Raw genomic sequence first — 12,594 nt, forward strand, 5'->3', positions numbered from 1 at the left:
ACACTCCAGACCCATGGGCCTTATGGCTACCCAAATCCCACCCCAGGCCACCCCAGTCCAAACAGCCCACATTGAATTCCCAAAGTCATGATAGAAAATACCTAACCAGCATGCCCATGTCCCTCAGACCTAAACAATGGTGACACATGACTGTGAAAAACAACATTGTGACATGCACAAAACAAATGATAGAAGACCACACAAGTAAAGTATAGACAAAAAGTGTATTGAAGAATCAACGAAATGAATAAAACAAAATCACACAATAATGAAAAGAAATAATCCAAGTCCGGAACTCCAAAATTGATAAAAATAAATAAATGCTGCAACCAATAAAATCCAAAGTAAAATGGCTCCTTTGGGTCTGTCCATAAAAAAAAAATCACAGTTCAAAAAAAGCAAAGTATTCCACCATGGGTCCAAGAAAATGAAATCCACATCGAAAACTATTTGCAAAAGAACATCCAAGGGTCCATGAACCCAACAATCCAAAGGAAACCTACACAAAACCCTACCTAATAAATAACAAAAAACCCTACCTAATAAATAACTATATACAAAAACGTGGGGCATAGTGCATGCGCCACAAATGAAAGAAAAATAGAAAGGAAACTTACACCTACAGAACTATTTACAAAGGTGGCGGGCAAGTCCAAGGGCTCAATAGTTGATGTCCCGGGCCAGGGCATCATCGAACTCCTCTTCAACGTCCTGGAGGGGGGCCTGTTCCCTGGCCCTGAAGTCTCACAAGGATAAAGCCATGTCCGCCTCCAACTCCCTGCGAATTTCCTCGAGGCACTCAGCCCGCCTCAACGCCCTGCGCTTGGAGTTCTCCGCCCTGACCATAGTGAGCCATGCCTCTTCTGCCCGCCGCCACTCTGCATCTATTTGCCGGCCCAACCACTACCACACAGAAGACACTCCCAATCCAGGGTCCTCCTGCCCTCCGGCTGATGCCTGCCCCTCTGATGTTGATGGACCCGAGCCATCATCACTCCCACCCTGAGCCTGCTGCTGGCGTGCATGTGCCCTGCCTGTTGATGCCTGCATGTCCTCCTCCTGATGGGGTTCAGTTGTTGGGGTGGCACCCCTGCTGGACCTCCGACTCCCGACTGTGGAAGGGATGTGTCCTCCACCAGCCTGGCTGCTGGCTAAGAGGCAGCTCCACAGGATGCCCAGGTGATACTTGGGCAGCAAGATGGCACGGATGATGACTGGCACATAGAGGGTTCAGTTGAGGAGGGGGTCGGTAGAAGGTCCAGCACACGGAGGAACCAGCCCTGTTGACCCGTCCTAGTAGATGGACGTGGTCAATGAGGCATCCGAAATAACGTGCAGAGTCCTCACGCTGCACGTCATACCAGATGCCACGTTGACGCAACGCCACCCCAGCCAGGACAGGCTCAACACAGTCCCAGATTGCCACGTCCGCAGGGAGAGGAAGGCCAGTTGTTGTTTGCACATCCCCTTGCTGAAAACGGGTCTGGACGAAGGCAACCCTGCTGGTGCGGGATGATGCAGTCACAGGATCGGGGACAGGATTACACACAGGCACCTCCGCTGCCAACTGTGCTGCCTCCTGTCCCTGCCCCTGAACTGCACCACTAGCACCAGTGGAATCCCCCCTCCAGACCCCATGTGTGGCCCTTCCACGGCCTCCTCCTCAACCAAACCATCCACCAACCTGGATGACTCGGTGCCATCTTCCTCCTTAGGCCCCTGTGGGGTCTCAGCGGCCCCTTCTGCTGCCAAGGAGTCCACCTCCGACCTCCGCCTTTTGGACCTACCCTCGGCAGCTGTGGACGCGGCACCAGACCCCTCACTCCCCGACGAGATGCCAACATGGGAGGGGAGCTGGGCCTTGCATCTCCAGCTGGCAGTGGGATTCCTGCGGCTGTGCTCCACAGCACCATCTCTGCCCTCTTCATCATTTGATGCTGCAGACATGGAGCGAAAGAACACATGCATCAGGGCACTGTACAATGGTCTGATACACACATGACAGTTGCACATGAGTGGCAGTGTCAAACTTCACACATGGCATCACAATCCCCAACACACCTATCATTTGAACCCACACACATTCGCAAATTAACAGGAATGTTGCAGCAGGCAGCACCATCCATACACATCCAACAGCATGAGCATCCGAAGGTTAGCCTGACATCACATGCAACACGGGGAGTGGCAAACACATGCACACACGCCACCAGACATACATGCATCTTTACATCTCCACCACCTGTCGCAGTTAAATCATCGGCATCCATGTCACATCTGCCAATCAGCCTCCTACTTGTCGGTGTCACATGCATCCATGGTGTATCACAGTGGCACACATGTCAAATACACACATATGCACATGTACATTGTGCACATACATGAAGGTGGAACCAGCATCCATGTATCACACCATAACCATGCCACAGTACATACACATGATTTTAAACATGTGTGTACCGACACATGCATTTGGGCACCATGCATTTGAACACATACACCATTGATGTGCCTCACACATGACTGGACGCACATGCAGCAGGCTCATGTCCCTGTACATACACATCTATACATGGGCCTTCCAAGACATCTGTCCAACCTACACACTCCAGCCACACCTCGCCATGCACAGCTTCCAATCAGTACGCATGGTGACTTACTGCTCGACTCCGGACGGGTCTGCCTCTGAAGGAACTGGAGGTGGAGCACTGGGTTTATGCGTTCCAGGACCCTCATCTGGATGTTGGTAAGGCATATCCGGCACCCCTCTGCATGTTTTGCCTTCAAGAGGCGCCGGTCCTTGCTGAGGGTCCTGGACCTGAAGTCCTCCCAGTGTTACCGGACGTGTTGCATGTCGGGGCTGTCACCCCCTCCACATTGATGACAGACGCAATGTCCTTCCAGATCCTCTTCCATCCTTCATTGTCGTCGCGTGAACTTCCAAAGAGGGCATCATAATGCCCCAGGACTTGCTCCACCAGGATGCCAACTTCATTGGCAGTGAAGCTGGTAGCCCTCTGCCTCTCTGCTGTGGGGTTGCCACTGGTGCCAGATGGTGTTGTGTCGGACATGGCAACCCCCGAGGCAGGTGTGGGTGGACAACTGGGTCCTGGTGCCGGGCTCTGGAGCAATGGAATACCAGTTGGGAGTCTTCTGTTCCAGCAGGGGTGGTCACAGCAACTGCACCCCTGCAGATGGCTGACGTGCAGACACCAAATAGCAGGGCACATGGCCAGCAGGTAGTCAGGCAGTAGCAGATGGCAGGTGGCAGCATGCACGGGGCTCTGGAGGGCAGGAAATGGCCAGCTTGATACGGAGTGATTTGTCACGTGAAAAAAAGTACACGTCAGCGTGTAATTCGAGGAAAGGCCCTTAGCGCGTAAGCGCGCATGTGACGTGATACGCGCAGGCTTTTCCCTCAGCACGGGTGCATCTGCACGTGCAAAAAATTTGCGTACGCGTGTTAATGTGTGTAATATGAGGAAAGGGCCTAAGCGCGTTAGAGAAGTGACACGCATGGGCGTTTCCCTCAGCACGGGTTAAAGGTGAGTGGGGCCAGCAGTTCGCTGTACGTGCCTTTCGTGGAGAACGACGTGTGTGTTGCTACTTCGTGTTGTTTCACACTCCATCACAACTTCACAGTGGATCAAGGACGTAACTCTTCTTTTGGCGGGGGTATTGGCTATGTGTGTTTTTCATTATCATGCTAGTCTGACGGTGAGTCGCGCATGCTATTTTTCCCACTGCGGGTGCCTCTGTGTATCGCGTACCCATTTTCGAGGTCATAGTAGCCTGCGTGTCCCACGCGTACGGGTTTTTCGTGTCCCTGGGTGCCACCGCGTGCTGCGGGAGGTTAATTCCACACACGTGGGCTACCGGGGTTGCGTGCACGGTTTTACTGCAGTTTTGGAGTGCCTGAGCATTGGGTGACCAGTCACTTTATCACCAGGGTCACATACAGCCTTTAAGGTGCAGGGGTGCTGTTAACATCTTGTATCCCTCCCCCATCACCCCAATTGCCCAGGACAATTGCTGTGTACACCTCCCATTGGCACTACTACATTTGTGGCGGCACTACTACATCTGTGCCATGGCTGGGAGGCCACGAAAGATGAGGGGCGCCTCAGCTGGGTGTACTCCACATGGTGGGCGTGGTCAGGGATGTTGCCGGGGTTACCAGTGAGTAGGGGGACTCCAGGGTGTCCAGGGTAGCTGCAGAGGGCAAAGAGGCAGGGGTGCACCACTTTGGCACGATGTTGTGCAACATGTTGGTGCAGTCATGCCACCACCCCCTGCGGCTCTGGGAGATGCAGTTCTTGCATCTGGCACTGGCGCCCATGTGACCCGGCAGTCCATTTCATCGACTGCCACGGGCCCAAGGGTAGTGGTAGCTGCAGGTGCAGCTCTGGACACCATCACCCAGGCTCAGGGTCTGCCAGCGTAGGCTGTTTTGGCACCTGAAGAGTCCCTGGAAGATTTCCAGTTGGTCAGGAGGCACACCGTATGTGCACGCAGGGCTGCCCTGACCGAGGCACGTTACCCTGGGGCAGTAATGTCATCTGCTGCCCTGACCAGCCGGGTGTTGGCAAGTGCATGGGCAGACGCAGCCCACACCACCTTGGTTGTGAGTCTACCATCCAGGACAGTCCCGGTCAATGACCCTGGCACAGCGGATGTTGCTGTGCAGGGTCCATTCCAGGGCACCCAGCAGCCACTGACGCAAGTCAAGACTTCTGTCCTCGTTACACCTGCCATTCCCTCGGTTCAACCCACCAGCACCACAGCCCATACTGATAAGGGCGGCATTTGCCAGCCAGGGTCCGGACCACTGTTCAAGAGGAGGACGATTGCACCTGCAGTAGAAGCTGGGACCCCAGACACAGCTCCGACCTCCGGCACGTTGAGGAAGAAGCCTTTCTGCGTGCAGGAACTGGAATTCCTTGTGGACTACGTGCGGGACCACAACCGTGATATGCTAGTGGGTCCAAATTGTCAAACTACGGCTGCCCATTGTATGTCCCACTGGAAGCAAGTTGCAGATCGTGTGAGTGCATTCGGCCATGAGGTGCGCACAGCTCAAGAGTGCAAAAAGCATTGGGATGACCTCAAATGCAGTACTAAGGCAAAGCATGCCTCTAATTAAAACATGACTCTGGTGACTGGCAGTGGGCCACCACCTGAGGGGGAAGACTTCACTTCGCACGAATCAGTCACTGCGGAGTTCATACCAGCAGGAATGGTCAAAGGAGTGGGAGAGATGCTGGAATTTGATGCCCCGTCCAGTAGCATCAGGCCATGTGTTGTTGTGTGTTTGTCGAGGCCATGTGTGGTTTGCTTGTGTGATGTGTTGTGCTTGACTGCCACTACATGTCATGTGTACATGGTTCTCATGTGCAAGTCATGCAATACTTCACTGATGTGTGCCTTCTGTGCAGGATGCTGGACATGTTGAGCAGACGGAGAATGTCCTCATCGCCACACTTGCACCCTACTCACATGCTACTCACCCGGCTGCCCCTCCGGTCCATGTTCCAGCTCACTGGCCCATCTGCATGTAGCCTGGGGTGTCTTTCCTCTCAGCACTGGGACTATGTCATTGCATGACTGAGGTGCATGTGTCTTCTGCCTGCATGCGGGTTCTCCACGTAGGCATGCTCCCTTGCCCCTCCAGCCCCCTGCACACCAATTTCACCATGGCACTGGTGTGCATCATGTAGGCGTACTGCAATGGCGTGTTCAAGGCTCCTGTGTACATGCAAACTTCCACCAGCCAACCTGCCAGACACATACAGTGGGGTACATCCTCTGTCCTTGATGCACGGTGTCTCACTTGGACTGTGCAGATGGCAGATGCTCAGCAGGGACATGAGGGCCCATTCATGTTCCATGTGCATTCCATGCATGCCCCTATGTGTCCTTGACAGGATGATCATTGTTGTACGTGTCCAGGATGACCTACATTTCATGGCATTTGATCATCCATTCCATGCCCACTCTGGCTCAGTCCAGCATAACACACAGGTTTAGGGTGTCAAAGTCTGTGTGGGGCACAGGCCTCCCCCTGTTTCAGGCCCACTAACACTGTTCAATTGGTGTAGTGGCTTCTGCACACATGGGTGTAGTACTAGGGTTCATCATGTGTCCTGCTTACTGTCCCATCATCATCTGCTGTGTGTCAGTTGACTCAGATGATGCAATTGACGCTAGTCAACACTGTCTTCCAATACACAGGTCTTTGGTCACCCTTTCGCTGACATGCAATGCCTCCCTGCATTTTCACATAGGGGGTGTGGGAGGTTTGCTTGTTGCCATGCAACCCATTGCATGCACATTGCACGTGATGCCTGAACTTGCCCTTGCACTGCCTTCACGTTTATTGATAGACATCATAATGTACTTGTTCATGTAGATAGTGGGTAACGTACACATGTTCTGCACTGCATCAACCCACTTCTGAGCCGTGTTACACCCTTCTACATGACTAATCACTGATGCAATGTCAAAGTCACCTGGCATGTATGGCCAGTTTTTCATCCCTTTTCTGTCATGAATGTGATGGGCACAGGTGCATCCTGTGACACATGTACTCAGTATTGGAACTCCCTAGTGGTTGTTTAGATGAGTTGATTGGTCAATCTGCGGCCTATACCAACTGGCAAAGGGCACTGATTGGATGTAGCCTGCCAATTGGGTTGTAATTGATTGATTGATATTTTATTTCTATAGCGCTCGTACACAAGTGTTTCAGAGCGCGACAAGGCACGCAAGGGGAACAGGGGAGAACAAAACAGCGATCTTACTAGGCCCAGTGACATTGAGAACGCGCAAGTGCATGGAAGAGGGGGGAAGGGAAAAGTGCATGGAAGGGGGAAGAGGTGGAAAGTGCGAAGCAGAAGAGGAACAGATAAAAATCAATAAATAAATAATAAAGGCAACAAACAGTGGTAATGCAGCCAGCAATTTGCAAGTGCTAGGTTTAAGGCAGCAGACAGGGTAGGTCTGATAAGTGCAGGAAGAAAAAGGGGGGGCTGTATGGGTGCAGATACAGACCCCAGTGCAAGGGGTGGCCCGGAGGCAGTGCGGGAGGGTGGCAGGATGAGCAGGTACCTGGGCCCAAAAGACAGAGGGTGGCCAGGTGCACGGTGCCAAGAGAAAACAGATCAGCAGGGGAGAGGGGGAGCGAAGGCAGAAGAAAAGAGGAAGGTCTTGAGGTGCTTCCGGAATCGGAGATGGTTCTCCTCAAGTTTTAGAGTGGCAGGGAGGCTGTTCCAGAGGGAGGACCCAGCCGAAGACAGAGATCTACCCCCAGCTTGTTTCTTAGAAAAACGACTGACCCTGAGTGAGTTGGAGGTAGAGGAGCAAAGAGCTCGAGAGGGGAGGTATTTGCGGAGGGATAGCTGAAGGTATTTTGGACCCAGGCCCCAGAAAGCCTTGTGGACAATGCAGAGGGTTTGAATTTAATCCTTGCATCCACTGGGAGTCAGTGGAGAGATTTCAGAGCTGGAGAGATACGATCCCAGGGCTTGAGGCCAAGGACAAGTCTCGCAGTCCTGTTCTGGATTAGTTGCAGAGGGCGGAGAGTAGAGGCAGGTAGATTTAGAAAGAGGCTGTTACAATAGTCCAAGCTAGAGAGAACCAGAGCTTGAGATACTATGAGCTTCTGGGGGAAGGAGAGGAAAGGCAGAGTACCTCTGAGGAGTTTCAGTCGGAAATTTGACTTTTTAGAGACCTCAGAGATGTGGGCGGAGAAGGAAAGGGTGGAGTCAAGGATGACCCTGAGGTTCTTAGCCTCGCAGGTGGGGTAGGAGGAGGGCCAAGGGAGGCCGGCCAGAGAGTGAGGGGATGCCGATGAGGAGGATCTCCATCTTGCTGGCATTCAGACAAAGATCATTGGCGGCACACCAATCTTGATTGGCAGTTAGGCAATCAGAGATGAGAGAGAGAGAGGAGGTGGCAGAGGGCAGCTTGAAAATGAGTTGAGTATCGTTAGCGTAGCACTGGAAATTTGAGCAGAAAATGGCAATGCAGTGGGCAGTACCTACCTCAAATTTAACTACCTAAATACATGTCCCAGACAATAACCATGTACAGCTGCTAAAAGTATCAGCACTTTATAAAAAGAAAACTCTCAATATCTCTCTCTCTCTCGCTCTCTGTCTCTCTCTCTCTCCCTCCCCCTCTCTCTCTCTCTCTTTCTTTTGTCTCTCTCTCTCTCTCTCTCTCTCTCTCTCTATTTTCTCTCTTCCCAACCCCCGTTTTTGTTTCCCCTAAATGAGTGAAGAACATGAAATGCTCAACGTCAAATGATTCATTGTATATTAATCAATTAAATAAGTATAATGTTATTCTAAATAGTTATATTCCTACACCTGTGGGTTACATGTTAGCGCCTTCCTATTTAATATACTGATATTTCTGTTGGGCATTTATTGGAGTACATCTTTTATCTGGACAAGCCATCTAAAAGAGGGGGTGTGGGGAAACATAAAGGGAATCGTACTGCTAAACAAAACCAGCAACGCCACTGTAAATATGTGTAACATCATGAGTGTTATTCTTAGCAGTGCACAGTGGTGGTGCGAGTTATGGTTGCTTAGCTTACCATAACTGGTGAATTTCAGGGGTTTTTCAGTTTTACTTGCAAGCTTAACGTCCCTTTAACAAAGTTTTTTCACTGAATTTGATAGGTTTTTAGAAGCGCAATTTAACCATAACGTCACTTTAACAAAGTTTTTTCATTGAATTTCATAGGTTTTTATAAGTCCACTTTACCCATAACGTCCCTTTAACAAAGTTTTTTCAGTGAATTTCATAGGTTTTATTAATGTAACTTAATCATAACGTCCCCTTAACAAAGTTTTTTCATTGAATTTCATAGGTTTTAATTAGTGCAACTTAACCATAACGTCCCCTTCACAACGTGCTTCATTGAATTTCATAGGTTTTTATTAGTGCAACTTAACCATAATGTCTATGAACATATGACTTCATTGCGGACCTTCCGGACAGTGCCACATGACATATGCTGGAGCACGGCATGATGACGTTTCCGAAAACCCACCCGCACTTCATGATAAGATATGTGCTTCGTGGACAGTTCGGAATACATTTTCTACTGATCTAGGAATGTTCAACTTCAAAATTTCCCTTGCACAGCTCCACCTACACCTATTCCTACTCATCCATTAACAAACTAGTACACAGTACATACTTTTAGCAAAACTGCTATTTATCTTAAAATGGAATCAGCTAATGCAATCCCTCCTCCCCAAGAGACACCACCACTGCTGCATTCAAGGAGCATGAGAAACACGGCCCCCTACTTTAGAAATAACACACACGCAACATTTGCCCCTGTCCACCTGCCTGTTTGGTGCCTCTTCCCTCATTTCGCTCCCCACCTTTCGTTCTAAGCTCTCCTGCCAAAAAAGAAAATTGCATCCAAAAACAATAAAAGAAATGTTCCTTTAGGAACCACCTTTCACAGTTAAAAAATAGAACTAAAAAAAAACGTATAGACTCCATCTACTCTATATTTCTCACTAAAGTACATAGAGTCAATAAGATTTTCCAACATTTCCATTTGCATTTTGTGTTATGCTAATGGCGATATTGTGGCGTTTATCCTCCGTTCCAGGGATGGAACGGTGGATACCGACCTGGCAGCCAAAGATATCAGCCAAGCGAAGCAAGGGTGGATATTGAGGTCTCTGGACCATTATCCCCCCGTTCCAGTCTCTGAAATGGGGGATGAAGGCCATTAGTACCCTAGGTTCCGAAAGTGTGAAACCGGGATGCTAAAAAAAGGATTTTTCTTCATACACTGGACACCTGCGACATCCCGGTGTAGGAAGGAAAAGCCTTTTCCAAGATGGCCACATTGGAAACGGAAGGCAGGGTTCCGTACAGGGCCCGTCTTCGCTTTCCATGGCAGCCTGCAGAAGGCAAAACAAGAACACTATGACCATATTACCACAAACACTTTACCACAACGCCAGTCCTAGGTGGACATGGCCACTTTAACCCCATGTGGTCATGACCAGTAGCCTGATTGTCTGGATCATGACCTTATTCCAAGACTCAGACAATCTGGCCACTGCCCATGGCCACAGGCTACACCCCAGTCACCAGAGGTAAATCACTATTTTTTGTACCTACATTATGACACTTGTCAAAAAAAAATCCATTCAGACTTTACAACAACATTTATATCTAGATCTATAATCTTTTTGCAAATCTTTGTGTAAATTTGTCAAATGGCACCACATTATACAGTATTTTGGGACCCCCCTCTAATGTTGCCCCCTCTTGACAAAATCCCACCAAACTTCGCAAAAACATTTATATCTAGATCTATTATCAGTTTGCCAAAATAAGTGTAGATTGGTCAAATGGCACCTCATTTATAAGCCTTTATATTATTTTGAGACCCACCCCTCTAATTTTGCCCCCTCTTGACAGAATCCCACCAAACTTTGCAAACTCATTCGGAATTAGAATGGGAATATCAAATCATGCAGTTTCATTGAGTGGTGCCAAAGTTATATGCCATCCAAAAAAGTCTTTGGTAAAATCACATAGAACTATAACATTCAAAGGTGAGCCAACAAAGTGCAAGCAAGTCCAGGTAAATAGCGTTGTGAGAAGATAGATGAAAAAGAAGACAAATAGAGGAGTTATATTTTGAGCCGAGTGGAAGAAGCAGATAGGAGGCAAGACCAAGAATAGAATAATAACAAAGTCTAGAGAATATAAGAGATGAACTAAGGATTTTTGAAGGATCAAAGCAGAGAATGTTCTTTTTTTATGTTCAACAGATTAATTGACAGGAGCGAGGAACAGTCGAGATGTGGGTAGAAAAGGAGACTGTGGAGTTGAACATCACACCAAGGTAGAGAGTAGAGGGAGGGATAGAGAGCGATGATGGAGAAAAGAGAGTATAAGAAGGAGGTGTAGGAGGAGGAATAGTGGTAGCAGGGAAACACAGAAACTCTGGTTTAGAGGGATTGAGATGTAAATAATATTCATAAACCCAGGACTAAACAGCAAGCAAACAAGCTAAAAAGATAGATTTAAAAATGTCAGTAAAGGAGGAAATGGAACATATTGTTAGAAAATCATAGACATAGAAATGGTGATACAGACCAAGAGAAAATAGAAGCAAGATGAATAGTGTAAAGAAAGAAAAGGGGAGGGTGCAAAAAGAAAACTTGAGGGACAAAGTATTAAAGAGGAAAATGTGAGGAAGATTGACTTTCCTAGGAAACCAAGCAGATATGTTTGGTAAGATACAACTGGAACTAGTCAAGAACAGACCCCTTATTGAAAGATGAAAAATATCGAGCCTTAATACCACATAATAGAAATATGCCAGTCACGAGTCCAAAGGTACCATGTACATTTATTAACAGGCAGCTGTCTGGCCCTCAACACCGTGCAATGTGTGAAAGCAGACAACGTGAGATGAGAGAGTGTTGGACATTTCAAAAACACAAGTTTTTATACATGTTTTTCACAATCCCAGGCACATCGTCCAGCCCCTCTTCGTGTCATACATTTACCTAGGCTTCATGGCCTATCCACATAACTAAGTTATGCTTAAACAGCTTTGTTTTCCTTTAAACATTTCACATGTTTTCCCAAAAATAAGACACAAAAGTAACATTCCTTGTTTTGCCCACTTATATTTGTTTATCATTTGTTCTTGAGTTTAAAGTCAGCTTAGTTTCAAGGAGAGAAAACAAAGATTTCTGCAGGAGCACCTGTTCAGCTATTCATCATTCTACTTTGCTGTTTGAATGAAGAAGGCACTATTGGAACAGATGGTATCTAAATTACTGATTAGTATGGCTTTTGTTTAACTCCAAGGTTTCTCAGTGTAGGACAAACAATCCACTTTAGCAGCTTCAACATTTTTATCTACGTTGACATCATGGACACAGTACAAAGTTAATTTTGCTCTGCTGGAGCCAAAAACACAATTCAGAAAGCAAGAGGTGATCAAAATGGTGGATAACTGAAAATGGTGGCATAGTCAGCCTGTTTCAGGTTCATTCAATGCAATTTATAGTGCGATGCGAATGTGCTTAGGCCAATTGTTTACCATCAGGCAGTATTCATGCAAAATATACTTTTACAAACCGTCCTTTTGGCATAAGCCAAGAGCATTACTCAAAGATTAGCATCATCTGAAAACCACGTATCATCATCGAGCATCCTGAATTGCTTTCTTCAAAAACATTGATTGCCATTAATTCCTTTATGGAGATGTCCTGCATTACCAAGGCATCATTCATTTTTCCTAGCCTATGTGTTTTACGTTCTAGTTTATGAACTGCTTGTGCACAACTTCCCCTTATCATAGAACACATGACAGGAAGACACTGTATGCAACAACAGCAAAACAGTACAATGCCAAAGATAACCAGTAGGACTGCAAAAATTTTCTAGGCCCAAGATCGTAAGAAGCCCCAGAACCATGTGCCAATATCTCAGTTTCCCTCTGGAATGTGTACTTCCGTACTTAAGGTGTGCAATTTCTTAATTGCCTTAAATATGGGGCGGAATCGGGTAAAAAAAAACACAACACGCGGA

The sequence above is a fragment of the Ambystoma mexicanum genome, chromosome 4p (genome assembly GCF_040938575.1).
Source record: "Ambystoma mexicanum isolate Mex_15411 chromosome 4p, UKY_AmexF1_1, whole genome shotgun sequence".
Classification (NCBI taxonomy): Eukaryota; Metazoa; Chordata; class Amphibia; order Caudata; family Ambystomatidae; genus Ambystoma; species Ambystoma mexicanum.